Source organism: Pseudophryne corroboree, chromosome 1 (assembly GCF_028390025.1).
Source record: "Pseudophryne corroboree isolate aPseCor3 chromosome 1, aPseCor3.hap2, whole genome shotgun sequence".
NCBI lineage: Eukaryota > Metazoa > Chordata > Amphibia > Anura > Myobatrachidae > Pseudophryne > Pseudophryne corroboree.
This window is the reverse complement of record NC_086444.1, coordinates 483,077,381-483,100,627: the sequence shown is the minus strand read 5'-3', so window position 1 is coordinate 483,100,627 and position 23,247 is coordinate 483,077,381. Positions and strand designations below refer to the sequence as shown.

The following is a 23,247-nucleotide window of genomic DNA, read 5'->3' as shown; positions in this document are numbered from 1 at the left end:
AATAAATGTTACACTATGTTTTGTCATTGTACTGTATGTTGGTTTTTAACATTTCACAGTTACAGGCCTTTTAAGAGTAATACAATAAAAGTAAAATTTTATGCATATATTTTTTTGTGCGCCACTTCACAACCAATCCTTTCCCCTCCTTGTTAAATCAGTGTCCTACTATTGGCAACAATACAAATTGTGGCAGCACCCCCATAATCAATTCAAATATATGAAAAAGTATATAATATGGGGCCAAGAAGTTCAATATAAAATTCATATCTAGTGCAGTAGTTTTCCTATTCTCTTTTCCCTCATAATAGTTTATGTGGATATCACCTGTCGACTATGTGTGCCATTAACTGGAGGTTGAAGAGATGAAGATAAGAGACATATATAAAAATACATTCACATAAACATTTTGGGTAGGGCTGACGTCTTTTCCAGTTGGATGTATCTGGGCAGAGGGGGAGACAAAGAAAAAACGGGTGAAAGAAACAGGCCATGAAATTCATTTGCAATCCTTATCATAACACTGTCTCTATGGATGGGTCGTAAATTAAATCTGCTGCTATAACAGCGCCCTCGCTCCTTAGACTCATCAAATTTGTGCCGTGCTTGCGCCGCATTAGAATTTGAACACACCTAAATATCGAACCAATAATTATGACGACTCCCAGGATACAAAGGAGAAACTTCCCCACACTCAAAACGACATTTTGAGCCAACTCTCCTAAACCTGAGAACCATTTGCGTGGGTTCAACCATGAGACCCAGCCGGTCAGTTCATCACTCACAGTCGCTAAGGTAAGGTTGTGCTTCCTCCTGAACTCCCACTTCAACTGCAAGATCTCGTCCATCTTCTGATCGATGATCTCCGTTGGGTCGTCAGTGCTGTTCGTTATATATGTACAGCACTTCACACCATATTGAGTTGCCAGAGTAACACAGTACCCACCTGTCACGGCTGTGATATAATTAAGGACCATCCTGTGCTGAATCAGTTCCTTCTTGTAAGCTTGTAGCTCCCTTCCCGTATACCTGAAGGTGTCGTCATACATCTCAGTGATATTATCTATCAAGTTCGCTAGCGCATGGATATACCTATAATTTATAGTTCCTCTGGCAGTACGGGTAATGTCTAATGCGAGAAGGAACTGAATCCCGGTGGATTCGCGGATCAAATCAGAGGCTGCGTGCTCTGTCCTATCTATGAGGTGTCTCTTGATGATGTGTTTATAGTGAGTATGAGTATAATGAGCCTGAGCACTGCGGTGAACGTCTTTCATTTTATCATGGGTTATGGTCATGACCTCTGGTAGTACTCTCCCAATATAACACAATCCCTCTGAGCTCAGGGCAAGCCACTTGTACGCTTTCCTCCCACATATGAAATAGACATCATCTGGGAGAACATAGGGGACAAAATGTAACATCACCATATTGCAAACTTTCCAAGTAAAGAAACCAATCCCTAGTTCTCCCATCTGCTCAGTACAAGTATCGGGCTGGATGATATGAGCACAATACCCTGACTATACTTTTCCAACCCACATGGTCTTGCTTCCACGGGTATACCTATACCGAAAATACCTCCCACTGTTGGCTATTTGGCGTACAAGTTCAGAGTCTATGGGTATCCTATCAGCTCTGTGTGAAAAGGTAATTGTCTGGTTATTTCATGTCACTTCCCAATTTCCCGGTTTTCGGTAATTGGAAATATTAAAACACAATAAGGAACTGTCTACATGATACTGGTGGAGCTTCAAACTAGGGGGCCTAGAGATATTGAATTTCTTGTCCACCGGTCTCCCACCCCGTAATTTGAGTACCTCATCTATTGCTAAAGGGTATGGTACTAATCCTGACTTACTCTGACCTTGAGGTACCTGTGAGCACACCCAGCATTCTGTCTGGTTTAAGACCTTACCCACGGATGGCAGTCCATGTCGATATTAAGGTTGGACTGACATCTCTGGATGCACCCATCCTCTACTATATTCTCACAATTCCTACAAATACAATATTCATCAGACAATAACCAATCACAGTGCCTCCGAGCTCCATGACTACCAGAGCGCTTACTGATACCAGCCTTTTCTCGAGTGATGTGCTGCTCCTGAGATCCTACAAATTCATACTCGCCATCAGAACCCATTTCAGATCCCTGCTCGACCTCTCTGGGACCCTCACCAAAACAAACTGTCCTGATCAAAAGCAGAATTACTAACAGAACCCGAAACGCAGTCTCTTGTGTTCGATCCATTTCATTAGGGGAAAGGAGGAAAATAAGAAGGAGAAAAGAAAGGAAAATGCAGGGGGAGGTAAAAAAAGAAAATGGTGCGACAACCATTCTAGATCTTGTTGCTCTCTGTGCTCAGATGCCCTTCAACAGTCCTGCCTCTCAACTATCCCGGAACAAACACTCTAGTGTCTCTTTGCCTTGCTCTTTGAACACACAGTTCACTTTGAACACACAGTAACCAAACTACTTTGTCACGAGTTCTCTCCGGGTCAGCGACCTTTTTGCAGTGGGACGAGTGGACCCAAGTCTCTCTTTTGGCGACCTTTAGTGCTGTCGTGCTGGTTAACAAGACTTGGTATGGTCCTTCCCACCTGTCTATGAGGCAACCTGAGCGTAAGAAATTTCGAATCATCACATAATCCCCAGGCTCAATGTCATGACAATTACTGTTCGGTAGGTCAGGAATCACCAGCTTTAAATTTCTTTGTTGATTTCTCAGCTGCTGGCTCATCCCAACCAAATATTTCACAGTCACTTCATTATTACATTTCAAATCATCCTGGGGGTCTATCATTACATGAGCTTGTCAACCAAAAATAATTTCAAAGGGTGATAAGTTAAGTGGAGACCTGGGAGTGGTTCTGATGCTGTGCAACACTAGTGGCAAAGCTTCTGGCCACAACAATCCAGTTTCAGCCATTACTCTGCTCAGCTTGTTCCCAACAGTTTGCACATGACCTGAAAGGAGGAGGAAAAACAAAGAAACCATTATAGGAGTAGAATTGCCCTGTGCTATGTGAGTACGGTACGTCCCGTCACAGGGAGTGATATATGAAGGTGTGTTCACGGTGTGCCTACTTTTCACTGTTGGCGAGCGGTGGTTAAAGATACCTTTATGGGAGTACATCTGCTATATGTTATGTGAGTACGTTTTTTTCATTATTGAAGAAGAACATTTGAACTATTGGGACTGATGACCAAGAGTTGCCACATCATTCAGTTGTCCAGTGACCCCTATAAGACACGTCTTCTAAAGGTTTATTTGGACATTCATGTTGGAACAGGACTGAGCGCTGTGATATACCCCATTTTTTGTATTTTGTGTTCTCTTTCCAGGGATTTTGGTGGTCCTTGGGGGTGGTTCTAGCGGCATAAGTCTTTTTTGTGCCTTGGGACAGTTCACTCTTTTATATCTCCAAACCTGGGGGTCTATCATTACATGAGGTTGTCGACCAAAAAGAATTTCAAAGGGTGATAAGTTAAGTGGAGACCTGGGAGTGGTTCTGATGCTGTACAACACTAGTGGCAAAGCATCTGGCCACAACAATCCAGTTTCAGTCATTACTCTGCTCAGCTTGTTCCCATCAGTTTGCACATGACCTGAACGACTTCACCTGTAAAATGGGTACCCCTATCACTTTCACTTACTCTAGGGATACCATATCTACACACAAATTCCTGCACAATTTTCTTTGCAGTGAACGTAGCAGTATTTGTGGCAGCAGGGAACGCTTCTACCCAGTTGGAAAATACATCAATACAAACTAACACATATTTAAAATTTCTACAGGGTGGTAACTGTATGAAGGCGATTTTTGTTACCTGAAAAGGTCCGTCTGTAGGAGGGATATGGAATGGCTCTGTTGGTATTGTCTTTCCAATATTCTTCCTCAAGCAAGTAAAACATGTCATTGCTCTCTTACCTGCATGAGAATAGAATCCTGGCGCACACCAGTAGGCTCTTATCAGCCTGCACATACCCTCTTTGCCTAGATGAGTCAGACCGTGTGCCACCTCAGCTAGACTTGGAAGGTATGCTCTGGGGGCTACTGGCTTACCGTGTCCACCTGTCCACAGTCCTGAGGACTCCTGGCCATACCCCTTTGTCCTCCAGACTGCTCCTTCCTGTAGGGAACACAAATTTTTCATTTTAATTTATTATTGTGTGTTATCAGTTGTGTGAAGTAAACCATCTCTGGATGAGAGGAGAGAGAGGAAAAAAATATTAAATAAAAAAAAGAAAAATGTCAGGTTTGGAAATGTCAGGTTTGGCATTCACCAACAGGCTGTCACACCATCATGCATATCGGTGTCTGTACACAGTCTCCCTTCACCAGTATTCTCATTTTCCACCCTTTGTGCATGACGAGGCACACTGCATTAATACTGGTGTCCTTATGCTGGTGAGATATACTGGATTTGGGCAGAGCTCTGAAGGACCGCGTAGGCATGTGGCGTTTGAACTGTGATCGGGTCCATGTATTGTACCCTCCTGTCGGTGAACGTAAGAAATGAGGAGGAAACTTTGAAAGAAAATCACGTAGAGGTTATTAACAGATAAGTTTGTTGAGGCAAAGAGGATTTTATAAAATTTGACAACTGGATTGGGCACTACAGGGAAGTGATTCTCTACTGTCTACACTCCTAAAAAAAAATTCTATGTGTCTTATCTCTACTGGGACTATCCCAGCCATCAATCCGGTGTCCTGTCCATCCTAAATTCATAGGGAACCCGGTATCTGTGAGATAATTTTCTCTACCTGTGATGGGCATGCATCTAGAACAGTAGAATGCGACATTATCCTTTGAGGGGTGTCTAGTATATCTTGCACGTCTTGAGCATGGTTCTCAGGTATATCCAAAAAGACACTCTCAGGAGTACAATATATGACACACTGCATTTCACACAATATGTCTCTGCCGAGTAGATTAGTCGGAGCCGATGCAGCCAGCAGAAAATAATGTTTGGTTTGTAAGGGCCCTATCGTAATCTCTGCAGGTCTACTTAAAGGGTATTGTTGCATCGTTCCTGTTACTCCCATTGCCCGAATCTGTGTTTTCTATATGGCTCGTGATTCCTTACTATATGTCCCTTGATCCCGTCTATGTGTTTAATAATGTGGCTTGTTTTCTCTGTCTAGGGGTCTATATTGACTATGTGTTCTACTACTCCTACAGTCTCTGGCAAAATGCCCTTTATTTCTACAAATGTAACATATTATCGGTCGTGATATACCCTCAGGGGTCTGGGGTTTTGGCTGATGGGGCTTTCCTGTCAGAGCCTGTAAACTTATTGTCATCAGCTTCTCCTCCTGTTGTTTTCTGCGCCTAGCAATATTCTTCTGGTATTCAATTGCGCACTCTCTAAGACAAGCTACTGTGGCCACTCTCCAATTAGGCAAAGATGTTTGTACCCTGTCCCTTACTGTCTTATTGAGTCCGTCCATTAGCAGAGACAGCCACCTCCCTGTAATTCGCATTGTTCCCTGTATCTGATATCCCTATGTATATATCCATTATTTGCAGGGCCCGATGGAAATATTCAGATGCCATTTAATTTTCTCTCTGTTTTATGGAGAAAATTCTTCTCCACTTAACAGTAGTGGGGAAATACAACTCTAGTTGCCTGGTAATTCATTCCACATTCTCCTGATTGTTTCTGTCAGTCATAGGACTATCCTACTAATCTACAATCAGTGATACATTTTTGGGTGTCAATATTAGGGGGTAGGCACGCTTTTAAAAATATCCGCCAATCTTTATTAGCTGGTTCATGAGAATTACCCAGATCTCTGATAAACTTCTGACATCTGGCTAAATGCTTCCGGGGATCGGGGAATTCTAAAATGATTGACCGCAGCTCAGCTCTGGACCACGGGCAATACATTGCATTATTCCTGGTGAGGATTACTCCCTGACTATCGGTTCCCCATTGGGAGTTACTATTTCCAAGACAGGATGTAATCCTACCATTCCGTTCCTAATCTGTTTGCTGTAAGGTGCTGTTGTCTCTGTGCAATGACCCGTCTCACACTTACCGGTAGCTGTGACCTCACCAGTTCTTTCAGTGGGGAATGCTGTTACTGCTCTAACTGGATGGACAGGCCCCACCTGAGTTTTCTGCAAGGCGACTGCCTGAATGAGAGCTGCGATTTGGCTGGGTTCTTCATCTTCCTGTGACCTATAACCTTGAAAAGACTTCAAAACAGGATACATCTTGCAAAAATTAGGGTTAATACATTTCTTTTGCATTATACTATCATTCATAGGTATATGATTGACTGTAGCCATCTTTTACCTCTCGACCTGTGTCGATAACGGTGTGTTTGTGTCCTCATTCCTGCTAGGTTTGGAACCTGCTGCGCAAGCTAATTCCCTTTGCACATCCCCCTCTTGCTGCCATAATTTTTTTTTTTATATATTCTTTATTTTGGTTTTACAGAAAAAATTAGGACATTTTCAAGAGTACAACAAGTCGTACAATGTAGAAATACATGGGTTAAAGTAACTGTAAAATATAAAACATCCAACATCTACACACTAAACAAGACAGGGGTTAGAGGGGGGGGTGGGAATAGAAACAGAGGGAGAAATGGGCAAGCTAATCAGTCTTTATTAAATATTAGCGCGGGTTCCACGTAGCGAGGCGTGATACCCAGACAAACGGCATCATGTTGAGTCTAGTGGGATCTGGTCTTTGTAGGTAGAGGTAGACTTAAACTCTATCCAAGAGAACCACGTGGCAACATAATCTGCACGTGAGTCAAGGACAGAGTGAAAAGTATCCTCCATTGATCTATAGAATTCTATCCGCTGAAACCATTCCCATATTTGAGGGGGGACCCGGGACTTCCAATGGACTGGCACTACAGCTCTCGCTGCGTTATTGAGATGTTTGAGAAGGGAATGTTTATATTTTGCCAGTGGGATTGTAGTGTGGGAGAGCAACCAGAAGTCGATTCTAGTAGGCGCCTGAAACCCCAGGATCTTGGAGGATATTTGAATTATTTGGTTCCAAAAGGTGGTGATCAGGGGACAGTCCCACCATATATGAAGAAGGGAGCCACATTCTTTCCCACACCTCCAGCACAAGGGGGATACTGAGGGATAAAACTTATGAAGAAGGGAAGGGCAGCGATACCACCTGGTAAGCAGTTTATACTGTGTTTCAATAACTTCTAAGCTAGTAGAGCAACGGGACATAGCTTCACAGTGCTTCTGCCAGTTGATGTGTATACCTCTAGGTATGAGATCTGCATCCCATTTCGCGCAGAAAGCCGGGTTACCGGTGTAGCGACCATGCAGTAATATCTTATAGATACCTGATATAACATGTGAGGGTTCAGAGGGTTGGGTGCACATTGCTTCAAAAGGGTTAAGACTACCAGCCAGTGTAGTAGCTGTCCTATGAGATAAAATAAAATGGCGAGTTTGGAGATAGAACCAGAAGTCAGTCGCAGGAATATCAGTTCCCTCTCTAATGTCATTGAAAGCTTTAATCTTCCCTCCAGAGAGCAGATGTGTTATTCTAGTCAAACCTGCCCTGTTCCACCTAGTGGGCGCACCCCCACCCATGCCTGGTCCAAACAGTGGGTTGTCAAGGAGTGGGAGAAGCAGAGAAGTTGATGAGGAAAGACCCATTTTGAATCTCAGTGTTCTCCATAGAGCCAAGGTGGGCCCAACCGTCAGGTGCGAAGAGCGGTCAATGGTTCCAAGCCAGGGTACTGCCTGTAAATGCAAACCTGAAGAGCGTTTCTCCAAGTCAACCCACCGCTTAGAGCCGGCATCAGGCCGTGACCAATCCAGGACCCTATTCAAAATTGTAGCCTGATAGTATGCCGTAATCATGGGCAGCTGCTGGCCCCCTTGAGGTTTCCTTAAGAATAGGTAGCAGTGTTTAAACCTGGGTTTTCTGCCGTTCCAAACAAAGTGGCTGATTGCTTTGTGCGCATTTGCCAAAAACTGTTGGGGGAGCTTTAAGGGAATAGTTTGGAAAAGATAAAGTAGTCGTGGTAAGATATTCATTTTTACAATGTTCATACGGCCTAGCCAGGAGAACTTCTGTTGGAGCCACTGTGACATTTCCTTACGCAGTTTTTGCAATAAAGGAATATGGTTCAGAGTGACAGTGGTCGAGAGGGAGGAGGGGATCAGAATACCTAGGTATTTAATATGTGAGGGGTGCCAGGCAAATGGGAATGATGTTTTTAGAGACGAGACTAAGTCTGTGACGAGAGAGATACTAAGAGCCGTTGATTTAGCATAATTAATCTTGAAATTGGATAATGCTCCAAAGCGTGTAAATTCCTTCATAAGTCCAGACAGGGAAACAGCAGGGTTTGTAACTATCGCTAAAAGGTCGTCCGCAAATAATGCAAGTTTATGTTCGTTTCCGCCCACCCTCATGCCAGTGATATCCGGATTTTGTCTAATTGCTCTTGCCAGAGCTTCCATACAGATAACATATATCAATGGTGACAGCGGGCATCCCTGTCTAGTCCCATTAGAGATGACTATCGGGTCAGATAGTATTCCGTTTACCCGCACTTGTGCTGAGGGTGTTCGATATAGTGCTAATATTTTTTGCAGGAACACCTCTCCCAGGCCCAACCGACGCAGCGCGACCTCCATAAAGACCCAGTCAATGCGGTCAAAGGCTTTCTCAGCGTCTATGGAGAGAAGCATCATGGGGACCTTAGCGGTGTTCGCATGGGCAATCAAGTCAATCACTCGAATGGTGTTGTCCCTCGCCTCTCTACCACGCACGAAACCAACCTGATCCGGGTGCACTACTGTTGGAAGCAGCTGACACAGGCGATTCGCCAAGAGCTTAGCATATAATTTAAGGTCAACGTTAAGGAGGGAGATTGGCCTGTAATTAGATGGTAATGAAGGATCTTTTCCGTCTTTAGGGATGACCGTGACATGGGCCTCCAAGGACTGGTTTGAGAAGGGGATCTGTGGAGAGACCGTGTTACATGCCCGGAGTAGGAGGGGGAGAAGTTTATCCTGGAATGCTTTGTAATAGGATATGGGAAAGCCGTCAGGACCTGGGCTCTTTCCAGACGGGGAGGATTTCAGAGCGGACAGTAATTCGTCGGATGTAAAAGGGACGTCAAGGGCCTCAATTATAGCAGGGGAGAGGGACGGGAATTTAATCTCTTCTAGATAATCCTCTATTGCCTTCCCATGTACCGACTGCTCACATTGGGAGCGCTGAGAGGTCAGATTATAGAGTTTCGTATAATACGTATGGAAAATCCCAGCCATCTTGTCGTCAGAAGCATGGGGGACACCAGAGGAGTCCTTAATCTCTTTGATATAAGTCAGGGATCTTTGGGCGCGAAGGGCGCGGGCGAGAAGTTTCCCAGGTTTATTACCCCATCTGTGGAACTTGTGTCGACAGCAGCGAAATGCCCTACGAGTGCCTTCGTCTAGCAAGCCATTAAGGGAAGATCGAGCGTCTTGCAATTCTGCTAACACGTCTGAAGTTAGCGTAGATTTATGAATGGATTCCAGCCGTTTAATTTTAGTAAGTAGGGCTTCCCGACATTCGTTTTTTTGTTTTTTAAGGAGGGAGCCCAGTTGGATACACTTGCCCCTAATCACACATTTATGGGCTTCCCACAGCGTCACTGGGGAGACTTCATTAGTCATGTTAAGAGCTATATAGTCCTCAATGGCACTGTCCAGTTGGGCTCGGCAGTCTGGGTCTCTAAGGAAATGCTCGTTGAAGCGCCAGCGCCATTGACGTGGGGGGGGGCAGCGCAAAGACAGGGTAACAGTTATTGGGGCATGGTCAGATCCGACTATTTGACCTATTGTGGCATCTACTAGAAGATCGAGGGAGTTATGGTCAATAAAGATATAGTCAATACGGGTATAGGAATTATGTGGGTGAGAATAAAACGTGTAGTCTCTATCTTTGGGGTGGAGCAGGCGCCAGGTGTCCATTAGCTGAAAATCATGCAAAATTGACTTGAAGCGTCTAACATCAGTCTTAGAGGATCTAAGTGCTCCAGTTGAAGTATCTAGAAGAGGCTCCAATGCCCAATTAAGATCGCCTCCTATCACTAATACCCCTGTCAAAGATTGTTCTATCAACTCCAAGGCCTCCCTCAGAAAGCGAATCTGACCCTGATTAGGAAGATAAAGGTTAACAAATGTAAAAATTTGTTCAGCAATGGTAGCCTTCACCATCAGGCCCCTCCCATCTCCAATAGGGATTTCTAACACATCATTTAATCTAATATGTTTGGCAAACAGGATTGCAACTCCCTTGGCCTTAGCCCCAGAGAAATCATTATAATATCCCTGCGGGAAATGACGAGAGTGTAGCTTCGGAGAGGCTCCTTTTTTAAAGTGCGTCTCCTGAAGGAACACCACGTCCGCTTTGTCGGTGTGTAGAGAGTGCAGGAGCCGGGATCTCTTCTCAGGGATGTTGAGGCCTTTCACATTAAACGATACCAGCTTTAAGGTAGCCATATTGGTCTGATGGTCGTGGGTACCAGCATTGCTGGTTCGCTGTGATACCCATGCAATCTTACGAAAAGAGCAGCCGCCCAGGACACCTTATCTAAATAAGAGGAGGGGGGTAGGAAAACACAAGAGGGAGGGAGGGAGGGGGATAACAAAGACTTAAAGAAATAAAGACATCTGCTGCTGTCAATGCAACAGCAATACTCTGCATCATTAGTCATGGGAAACCAGAAAAGGCCCATGATCTACGAATGTATAGCAGAGCAAGGGGGGGATCTGGGGGGAACCGGGACACGCCATCATAGGTAACATTGTGGCATAAACAGAACTGTTCAATGCTAATCAGTGGATATAATAGTTCTAGTAAGGGAGAGACTAGATCGGTAAATTGTAAGAACCCAGTAGGGCAGTAGGTATATGGAGGCAGGACAACGAAACAGGAATCGGTAGTCCAGTATAAAAATGGTAACCTAGAAACCAGGAAACAAACACATAAGCCAGGGTATTATAATGTGGTAGGGGGTATCAATACGTAGGCATCTATGAGTGGTAATCGCGTGTTTGAGTAACCGTCAGAGTAGACTATTCAATCTGTATTGAAAGAACAGCGTCAAAGAGAAAACAATATATCACTATTCAATAGACATATCTACTAGTCACGCGTCTTTATGGATCATAGCCTGAACTCTTGTCCGGTCCTGTCATCTCATGTCATCTGTGGTATTCGCAGCATCAGGCACAGGTGGGGGCTCTCCGGATGTGTCATTCCGCCGACGCCTCCGCGGATTACGGACTTTTTGCCATCGCTCCCTTTGGGGTGGAGGAGCCAGTGAAAGTTCAAACGGGTCTAGCCAATTAGGGAGGGTCGGGGCCGGGATATCTAGAGCTAAGCAGAAGTCCTTGACGCCATCATACTCCTGCAGAACATGAAGGGAACCTTTATAGGTCACTTGGATAGATATTGGGAAACCCCAGCGGAATTTGATGTTACGGCTTTTAAGTTCATCTGTGATGGGGCGAAGTATACGCCTCTGTTGTAAGGTAGACCACGAGATGTCCGGGAAGATTTGTATCCTCTGGTCCTGAAAAATAATGTCCGGTGCTCGTCTAGCTGCTCTGAGGATCTCCTCTTTCTCTTGAAAGTAATGGAGTCTGCAGATAACGTCTCGGGGTCGTTCCGTCGGCGCTCCTCTAGGACGTAAAGCCCGATGTGCTCTGTCAAACACTATCTGGTAGTCCGAATCCATCTCCAAAAGTTCATTGAATATTTTGGTTAGGGCAGACTCAAGGTTTTGGGGTGTTACGTCCTCAGACAAACCTCGTATTCTTAGGTTATTCCGGCGACCTCTGTTATCTACGTCATCGAGTCGTCGACCCATGGCTACCAGAGAAGACGACTGCCGAGAGATAAGATCGTGAAGGTCTGAAATTTTTGTATCCGTCTTCTCAGCGCAATCTTCCAGTGTTGCTACTCTATCTGCGACTTGCGTGATGTCCGACTGCAAGGAAGAGAGACGGGTCTGGATAGAATCCTGTATACGTTGTTCCATGGATTGGAGGTCCTGCTGTAGGTCCTGCCGGGTGGGCAGGGACCGCAATGTGGAGAGAATCGTAGATAAGTCTGAGGATTCCACCACAGGAGAAGATGGCGGAGGGAGAGCAGATTTCTCCCCAGCCGTTTTGTCTGCCATAACTTTGGAGGGCAAGGAGGACGAGGAAGGAGTGGTGGAAGTTGGAACAGGTGTCGGCGGTTGAAATAGCGTCTGAAAGGCCTTGGTTCGGGATGAGTTGGCTAAGGCAGATGACCTTTTTTTGGTAGACCGTCTGCCCGGCATGAGGCACGATGCTAGGCGTGATCGGAGGAGGTTATCGTCGAGCTGGGCATCCACGTACAGGTGCGGGTGTCATTACGCGCGTTCCCCCCAGCGTGGCTTGATCAGGTCATTGTAGTTTAAAGTCTAGATACCATAGAGCGAAGGGTTACGTATCGTAGTTGGAGAGTGTCGGGATATCGTTCATCCATCTTGATGCGTTCCAAGCCTCTCTGCCAAAAATGTGAGGTAGTATAAGAGAATCTGGGGAAAGGGGTGTAGTTTCAAGATTCGCCACAAGAGGGAGCTCCAATCCCAGCAGTAGTATAGAGAGGTGAGGCTGACTGCCTGCTTCTCGGCTAGTAAGAGTGCTGGGCAGTTTTTAATATGCATATACAGGGGGGCCCATAAGATTGGGGTGTCGTCCCCACATATAATTAGTCTCCTGACTAGTTTGGTATGCAGCAGGGTATTACAGATGCAGCCCAGGACGTATATGGAGCTGAGTGGGCATGCAGCCCATATCCAATATGGCGGCGTCGGCTTCACTTATGGGGCCTCCGGGACTGTGTTTTCTAATATGTCCCTGGGGTGGCCCGTATCATTGGTGGCAGTGTAAGAGCAAGCAGCCAGATGACTAGGAGGCTGAGCGGCCGGCTGGATCCAGCGCACCTATGCTCGTGGTCGCGCCAGTTCCTGTGTTCCGCCGTCACCCGGCGCCGATCCCCAGGGCTCCGCTCCAGGCCGCACAGCGGGGCAGAGGGTCTCCCGCCAGGCTCGTCAGGCAGAGGACGTGCCACGGAGGTAAGGCAGGGACGGGGGAGCACTCAGGCGTCCCACTCTGTGCGGAAGGGAGAATGGGGGACACTGACCCGTTATAGAAATGGCAGCCGGGCCTCCGTCAGTTCCGTCCCGAGCGGTGAGTCCTAGGGTCCACGCCGTGCAGAGGCGAGCAGCCAGCAGCAGGGAGGTTTCCTCTGGCCGCGGCCAGTGACAGCGTGTATAAGGGACCTCCAGGGGGAATCAGCAGCCCGAACTGTGGGTCCCGGTGTCACGGCTGGAGTGAGAGGGAAATTGAGGTCCCGGCTTCTGTGATCCCCGCAGGCCGCAACCCGCAGGAGCAGTGAAAACTGCTCCCCGATTCCGCGGCACCTCAGGGGGGGACAGCAGGGGGGACAGCAGGGGCAGAGCAAATACTGGGGCAGTTGGAAGAGGGCAGGAAAGGAGTATATATGTGATAAATAGCTGTTGGTCCCAGGAGCACTCTTAGAACACAACTGCCTCCTTCAGCAGCCAAGCCACGCCCCTTGCTGCCATAATTTTAAACAATCGTTATGTCTAATCCTTTGTTTTACTGCTTACATTCTGCAGTACCTCTGGTTCAAAGCTGCCCACCCTAGGGAATGGTACCCTATCTTTTTCAGTCATACGTAACCATTCATTGCAAAAAGCCTCCGTGTGTGAACCATATTTTTCACAAATAATAAACCTTGCTGGCCCTCTCAGCCGCAATTCTTCAACCTAAACCCTGGCTACCAAACGTCCCTTAGTTGAGCAACTGGCTCCCATAATTGTGGGCCTTTTCCCACAAACACCAAAATACTCAATACAAGGCGATGGTGAAAGTTCTCCGAGCGCTTCCACCCACTCTCGCCCACGTTGGCCGGTACTACCATACACTGTCGATAGAGAAGGCGATGTACCCAACTTAGGGCCCCTAATTGACCTATATTTACTGGAAGTTTTTAGGAGTAACTTACCCTTTCCAGTAAAATATCTGTCGTTGGTTTTTTCCTGAGAGACCAGCGAAAACTCCCTATGCACTTTTTATACACAAATCACGCTTGCGTATGCTCTACACGGCGCTAATGATACCGCTATTTTACGCAAAAGCTCGTAAAAAGGGTATCAAGTTGCGCCATATATCGCACCCACAAACGCGCGGTCCAATCACACAGCGTATAGGTACTTGTTACGTATCTGCGGTACGACCACTGGAATCGAATCACAAGCTGCAAAACCTCAGCCGGAGCATATAAAAAAACTATATGGGTCACACAGTTCACAATTCCCTACCATGCTCCTGTGTAAGTCTCCTCATGACTTACGTATTTCAATCTATATTAACGTGAGTCAGCCGCCTCACGCCACCAAGCCTCCACTTACTTGGTGTACCATGGGACCCGATTTCCGGGGTTCAAATCCACTCACTCCGCTTTCGCCCACTCAAATACACTTTGTTTTTCTGTACAGAAAATTTTCACTCGTTCTGATTGGCAGCTTTAACCCCAGAGGCAATACAGTTTAAACAAAAGTTTTATACTAATCTGCTTTAGAAACCGGGTAGTTTTGTGCTATTGTAGCATGGCTGCTTTCCCACCTTTTAACTAAACGACACTATTGTGTAATTTGTACTTAGCGCCCGCACTCTTACGCATGTTGCGTAAACACGCGACCGTGCATGTCTTTTACGCTGCGTGCGCAGTCCTGTACTTTGTCCGTGACACGTGTACAAAACCGTGCGTCCGCAATAAAACAAATCACACAACTCTATAAATGTGAACAATACTAATTACTATTGCCCACTAGACACAACTTGTTCTGTATAAACTTTTATGCAGACCTGCGTTTGTGTCTTTACACTTGCTTCCTTAAAATACTGTTATTTCAAATTTAACTATATAGCAACAAATGTATCCGATTTCACACAGATCTAAATGAATCTAGCAATCTGAGTCTTGTGGCAACAATGTGAGAGGGTATGCAAAGTATCGGTGCGTGCCCTTTGTGTACGCTTTTTGGCACCAAAAAAAATTCACAGATTTTAAAATAGCTTTTTTCCTGTGTTTTACGGGTTCTACCAGCACCTCTGCAGACCAGACAGAGCAGACGCCATCTAATCAGCACACAAGTAGGGTTTTCAGCGTATCCATCGACCAAGAAAAGGTTACGTAGGGTAACTTTCCGCCCTTTGCTGATAGATTAAGTCTGCAATGACCTGTTAGGCTGTGAGCATGTGGAAACCGGACGATGCCCCCAATTGTAAACGCTGGTTTACTTACAGGACTAAAAAGCATATACCTTAAACACACTTGATACACTTTAATATTGAGCTGCTGCGGCCGCAGTAATTAACCTTTCACCTTTATGTTATTCACAAACCTTACATACACAAAGTCGCACAGTGTACGCACTCTGCGTACGTACGCCTAAAGGGCGTAGTGACTACACAGTTTGCGTACACAGGCCTATACGCTGTTAGCACAATGCAGCAGCCCGAGTGGCTGTAAATACATTTTAATACCTTAGCAGGGAAAGGAAAACATGACACCAGTTTGTATTTAAAATGCCGGGTTCTGACACCACAGCATATTATTACTGAAAGGGGGTTACAATAACAAAGCAATACAATACAATAGAATAATGGCTACAGTCAATGGTACATACGTGTTTGGTTTTGTCGCCTGCGCTTCCCAGTCTGGTCCTCAGTCATCTGGGTAGATAACCTTTAGAGTCTGTGATAGTGACCTGGCATGCAGCTGGCTCTTTATACAGTAGATCAAAACATAATACAATAGACACTGTGTGCTCTTCTTCCATTGGTTCGGGGGTGGGACATATCCTGTGCACCGGGGATCATTGGTCAGCTCAAGAAGTGGGCGATGGCTAAGACTTGAGATGTGATTTCTGTTGTTTGCATCTGAGTTCCTGCCCCATGACCAGTTAAACCCGTCACATTAATCATACATAAATCTGGTATTATTAATAACTTAATGTGGATAATATATGATAATGTTCTTATACCCACCAGATTAATGTTTACGTGACTCTGAACAATATGATCCCACACATGATATGATTATCTATTTCCATCCTCAAGATATACATATATCCACATATATCCATATACTCATATATATATATATATATATATATATATATATATATATATATATATACATACACACACACACACACACACACACACACACACACATACTCCTGCTATTACAATTTGTTAGGAATTATATATATATATATATATATATATATATATATATATATATATATATATAACTCTGCCACTTCCATTCACAGCCAGAATCTCTCAGGATCCATTCTGTGAGTTTTACTGAGCAGGTTTTCATTCCGTTGTGATTGTCAAATCAGCTTTATACTTTTTGAAGTATTTTTTCCTAGAAGTATTCTATATACGGGCTAATACCTGAATCAGAAAAAGTCCTGATTGTAAGATCTAGATATCTTATTCAGTCAGTGCGTCAAAATCTGACTGCCAGTATTTTTAAAGGGAACCTCAATCAATAGTCCTTATAAGGAGCTCCACAAAGGAGTCTCGAATAATTATCTATAAGGCAGAATTTTGTATCTAGGACCATTAGGATTCCTAAAAGGAACCACCAAGAAAGCTCCTATCAGGAGCGAACTTAAGAGAATCCCTTTTTATCACTATATCCAAGGTTGTGATTCTCCACACACAAATCTATTAATGGCAAATAAGCCTGTTTTATAAATTTGTTACCCCTGATGAAGTCGATAAGACGAAACGCGTTGGGTTTGTCAGTCAGGAGTTTCCAGCATAGTTTGTGAAGATACTCCCTCTTAAGCTCGCACCTTGAAAAAGGTGAGGGATTATCTAGAGTTAAAGACCACACAATGAACATACTGGTTATTCTTTATTGTCATCATTTTAAACACATCTTTGTGAACACTATATGAGGAATTTTATGTGAAAACTGTATTTGTTTTAACATGTGTTATTAAAACAATTTTTTACTAATTGGCCTTGGGCCTCTTGTTTGGGTGACCATCTTGGTGAGGGGTGTCCGTTACAGGTTCCCAGATACAAATCTTCTCCAGTATTCAATTCTGACTTATGGAAACAACACTGGAAGAATCATTGTAGATACAGTCTTATTTAGCGCACTTGGGAAACTGTTTTTTATATATATATATATATATATATATATATATATATATATATATATATATATATATATATATATATATACAGATGTGGACAGCCGGCACTCACTCCAACCAGACATAAATACCCAGGTGCCTCCTGTATTGGTTTCACAACCGAATGTATAGAGGGAAGGCAGCGGCACTCTCAGGTTTTTGATTCAAAATAAACTGGACACAGCGGTCTCTGGTTCAAACTTCAACGTTTCGATATTGTACTATCCTGATGACGATAGTAAAATATCGAAACGTTGAAGTTTGAACCAGAGACCGCTGTGTCCAGTTTATTTTGAATCAAAAACCTGAGAGTGCCGCTGCCTTCCCTCTATACATATATATATATATATATACACATCTCCAAGAGTTTAGACTATGAATGTTATTACTGTACCTCAGATTTCTAAATGTCTGGTTTGTATTTTTGTTAGCTATTGCTAATTGAGTTTCTCCTCAGCCTAGGTTCCTGGGTATTGTCTTTTTGTTTGTCTTGTCTTCAGACAAGACAATGACAATCCAGTATTTATTGTTGTCGACAGAAACTGGGCTACCCTAGAATAATAAGGGTAAATAAAGGTGTTTGCCTTCTTCATAGAATTTCAAAGCTTTGTGTAAATAAGGCCATTGTATTTGAGTTTCTAGGAGTTTAATTTATGTGTGACCGATCTTCATGCTATTAGAAGAGGAAGCAGACAGTGGGGGATTTATGCAATATATGGATTAGATATATGATATATCTTTGTGGCTTTTCCATGCGAGTACAAATTCCACTGTAATTACTCATACCACGCTCTAATGCGCAGGACCACAGAAGCGACCATATGCAAATTGCGAATATGTGCACGCACGGCCAAATACCTACGCACACGGAGGCCATCTATGTGGTGTTTGTACGTAATGTGTGTACTGTAATATTTTCTGACTTTGACACTCACTAGAGTCCTCCAGCGCCGTCGCCTGTTTCCTGCCGCCCGCTGGAGCCGCCTCCTCTGAAGGGACTCTGAGCCCCGCATTCCCCACCACACTGCCGCCATCTCAGGTCTCTGGGTCCCGCCAGCACTTGTCTCCCACCGCCATTGCAGGAGACTCGGGAGCGCTGCCAAAGCCGCCAGCTCCTGGGTCTCTGCCTCCTCTGGCATTGACAGTGTGCTGTGGATGCCGGATTGCAAGTCACAGGTGAAGGTGAGTATAACGCTCTATCTCTCTCTCTCTCTCCACCCCCTCCCTCCCTCAAAAGAGACTGCTTGCCATAATGTGTAAAATAGGGGACTCTGCCTGCCTAATGTGTAAAAAAGGGAACTCTGAAAGCCTAATGTGTAAAAATTGGGACTCTGCTGCTATGTGTAAAAAAAAGAGGGACTCTGCCTTCCTGATGTGTAAAAGAGAGACTCTACCTGCCTAATGTGTAAAAGTGAGCTCTGCCTGCCGTAATTTGTAAAAAGGGGCCTCTGCCTGCTGTGCTGTGTAAAAGGGGACTCTGCCTGCTGTAATCTATAAAAGGGAGCTCTGCCTGCCATAATGTGTAAAAGGGAGCTCTGTGTAAAATATATATATTTTTTTATAATTTTAGGCTTTTTGTTTTTAGCTTTTATTATTTTAATTTTACACTTGGGCAGAGCCCCTGGATGGATGGACAGATCACCCCTTTCAGATACGCAGACAGAGAGAGCTGTTCCATTTTTGCCTTCAGCATGTCGCTTCACATCATTAAACCCACTTTTTGATGATCTTAGTAGAACGACGACAGGTGCTGATGGCGTTGATGGCATCAGTGAATCTCCTCCTCCACATACCCCTCTTGCGAGTAGCAGATGTCCGGTGGGCATGTTCCCCAAGGAGCTTGGGAAATACAGCCACCATGGCGTGAAACAGTGCACAATTTTCTTCATACAGTAGGTGGAATGCACATTTCTTCCAGTGCACGTCTTGCCTGGTGCTGGAGCAGCTGCCTCCACATTCTCCTCATCGCTCTCCTTCTCCCCACTATCCACCTCCTGCTCCATACTCTCCTCCTCCTAAATCTCAGAAGATAAAGATCCAAAACCAAAACCCGCAAGGGCGCTTTTGGCAAAAACCAATACAGATCCAAAACACGAAGGAGATACAGATCCAAAACCAAAACACAAAATCCGAAAATTGGCTTGGCACACACCCCTACCTATCACATTGTGTAAGTTGCATGCAGAACAAACTAGCACCCAATGACATCTGGCCCATTGTGTGTAAATCTGGCTTTGGCACTAGCCAGTGCTTTGTCAGCCATTTACCTCACCACACGTCACAGGTAGAAATGAGTGGTTCAGATTTTATGAAAACTAAACCCCCCCCCCCCCCTTTCCAAACTTCTGAAAAAATACAAATCCAAAACCAAAACCAGTGAGGCTGTTTTGGCAAAACCAAAACCTGACAATGAACTAGAACCAAAACCAGCAAAAATGGGCCAGCACACATCTCTACAATATACTGTACAGTAATAGCAACACTGATTACTACTCAGAAGAATAAGCAGAAACCTCCAACTGTCCAGCATTAGACTCTAAAATGCACACAAAGTTCTGTTGTTGGAGTACTCTGTTGCTAGATGATCACTGACCTATAATATGCATGTACAGTATTAGTAATCCACAATAGGTAATAGCAATGAGCTTAGCATCTAATGCTTAGGCTTATCATATTATCCCTTTAAATCGGAACACTCATGAGTTACACAGGTTCTGTAGCTGATTAAAACCAGGTGAAATGTAGACTTGAAGTCAACCAGCCACAGATCCTCTTTGAAATTCATGAGTGTTCCTGTTTAAAGGGATAGTATGGTAAGCCTACTAATGCTGTTCTTTTCTGATTACAGGGAACAGTAGCTTTGAATTTCCCATAATAAGGCACACAGTTCCATTTTCAATATGGCTATTATCTTCAGCACTTATCAGTATAAATAACTCAGTCCCAAAGTGCTCTTTAACTCAGCTCTTGACTCACACAAAATGGCTGCCACTCTTTTTCCATGGTTAGAATCAGGAACTGTTGCACTAGTAGCTCAAACAGATATTATCACGCTGCCTGCACAAACTCAGTCTCATGCACAAGTACACAGTACTTGAAATATAGCAGATTTCTACAATCTCAAGAGTTCCCAGTATCTGTCAATAATTCTCAGTATCTCTCATATACTCTCTCAATGGTTCCTTGAATGATTCTCAGTAGCTCTTAAACAGTTCACAGTAGCTCTGCAGGAATGTCTACCTGTTACAACTCTTTTACTCACTCACATCCTATATATATATATATATATATATATATATATATATATATATATATATATATATATATATATATATACACACACACACACTGCTCAAAAAAATAAAGGGAACACTTAAACAACACAATGTAACTCCAAGTCAATCACACTTCTGTGAAATTAAACTGTCCATTTAGGAAGCAACACTGATTGACAATCAATTTCACATGCTGTTGTGCAAATGGAATAGACAACAGGTGGAAATTATAGGCAATTAGCAAGACACCCCCAATAAAGGAGTTGTTCTGCAGGTGGTAACCACAGATCACTTCTCAACTCCTGTGCTTTCTGGCTGATGTTTTGGTCACTTTTGAAAGCTGGCGGTGCTTTCACTCTAGTGAAACACCAAGATTGGCAAATTCGCCACTGGCGCCCTGTGCTCCGCACAGATGAAAGCAGGTTCTCACTGAGCACATGTGACAGACGTGACAGAGTCTGGAGACGCCAAGGAGAACGTTCTGCTGCATGCAACATCCTCCAGCATGACCGGTTTGGGAGTGGGTCAGTAATGGTGTGGGGTGGCATTTCTTTGGGGGGCGGCACAGCCCTCCATGTGCTCGCCAGAGGTAGCCTGACTGCCATTAGGTACCGAGATGAGATCCTCAGACCCCTTGTGAGACCATATGCAGGTGTGGTTGACCCTGGGTTCCTCCTAATGCAAGACAATGCTAGACCTCATGTGGCTGGAGTGTGTCAGCAGTTCCTGCAAGACAAAGGCATTGATGCTATGGACTGGCCCGCCCGTTCCCCAGACCCGAATCCAATTGAGCACATCTGGGACATCATGTCTCACTCCATCCACCAACACCACGTTGCACAACAGACTGTCCAGGAGTTGGCAGATGCTTTAGTCCAGGTCTGGGAGGAGATCCCTCAGGAGACCATCCGCCACCTCATCAGGAGCATGTCCAGGCATTGTAGGGAGGTCATACAGGCACGTGGAGGCCCCACACACTACTGAGCCTCATTTTGACTTATTTTAAGGACATTACATCAAAGTTGGATCAGCCTGTAGTGTGTTTTTCCACTTTCATTTTGAGTGTGACTCCAAATCCAGACCTCCATTAATAAATTTGATTTCCATTGATAATTTATGTGTGATTTTGTATTCAGCACCAGGGCCGTTTCTAGCCAATTTGGCTCCCAGTGTGAGATTTAAAAATGCGCCCCCCCCCCCCCCCCCCCCCATTCACATAAAAAAAATGCGCCCCCCCCATTCACATAAAAAAATGCGCCCCCCCATAGATATAAAGAGGAAAAGCATCCCGACAAGAGGGTGTGGCCTCGTTAAAATGGGCATGGCTTTAAGATGGGCGTGACCTCATCTGATCTCATCACAGCCACCACAGGATAAAAAAAAGTCCTCATTTTACACATTACAGCAGGCACGCGACCCCATTTTACACAGCACGGCAGGCAAGTGTCCCCATTTTACACAGCACGGCAGGCAAGTGTCCCCATTTTACACAGCACGGCAGGCAAGTGTCCCCATTTTACACAGCACGGCAGGCAAGTGTCCCCATTTTACACAGTACGGCAGGCACTTGCCCCCATTTTACACATTGCGGCAGGCACGTGTCCCCATTTTACACAGTACGCAGGCAAGTGTCCCCATTTTACACAGTACGGCAGGTACGTGCACTCATTTCACACATTGCGGCAGGCACGTGTCCCCATTTTACACAGTACGGCAGGCACGTGCCACCATTTTACACATTGCAGCAGGCACGTGCCCTCATTTTACACAGTACAACAGGCAAGTGTCCCCATTTTACACATTGCGGCAGGCACGTGCCCCCATTTTACACATTGCGGCAGGCACGTGTCCCCATTTAACACATTGCGGCAGGCACGTCTCCCCATTTCACACATTGCGGCAGGCACGTGCCCCCATTTTACACATTGCGGCAGGAAAGTGTCCCTATTTTACACAGTACGGCAGGAAAGTGTCCCCATTTTACACAGTACGGCAGGCACGTGCCCCCATTTTACACATTGCGGCAGGAAAGTGTCCCCATTTTACACATTGCGGCAGGCAATAGTTCCCATTTTACACATTGCGGCAGGCACGTGTCCCCATTTTACACAGTACGGCAGGCAAGTGTCCCCATTTTACACAGTACGGCAGGCACGTGTCCCCATTTTACACATTGCGGCAGGAAAGTGTCCCCATTTTACACATTGCGGCAGGCAATAGTTCCCATTTTACACATTGCGGCAGGCACGTGTCCCCATTTTACACAATACGGCAGGCAAGTGTCCCCATTTTACACAGTACGGCAGGCACGTGTCCCCATTTTACACATTGCGGCAGGCACGTGCCCCCATTTTACACAGTACAACAGGCAAGTGTCCCCATTTTACACAGCACGGCAGGCAAGTGTCCCCATTTTACACAGCACGGCAGGCAAGTGTCCCCATTTTACACAGCACGGCAGGCAAGTGTCCCCATTTTACACAGCACGGCAGGCAAGTGTCCCCATTTTACACATTGCGGCAGGCACGTGCCCCCATTTTACACAGTACAACAGGCAAGTGTCCCCATTTTACACAGCACGGCAGGCAAGTGTCCCCATTTTACACAGCACGGCAGGCAAGTGTCCCCATTTTACACAGTATGGCAGGCACTTGCCCCCATTTTACACATTGCGGCAGGCACGTGTCCC

General features: G+C 45.0%; 1 long non-coding RNA gene across 5 annotated transcripts in view; it reads right to left on the bottom strand.

Moving 5' to 3' along the window:
* The window catches only part of LOC134894764 (uncharacterized), a 201,216-nt gene that overhangs the window by 75,205 nt on the left and 102,764 nt on the right, over nucleotides 1–23,247 (bottom strand). Inside the window, exon 4 of one of the 5 annotated variants that reach the window (XR_010171823.1) lies at nucleotides 16,996–17,209. The exons of the other annotated variants lie outside the window; for them this stretch is intronic. This is a non-coding gene — a long non-coding RNA (uncharacterized LOC134894764). Of the gene's footprint in view, nucleotides 1–16,995; nucleotides 17,210–23,247 lie in introns of those variants that run through there. 5 annotated transcript variants of the gene reach the window in all.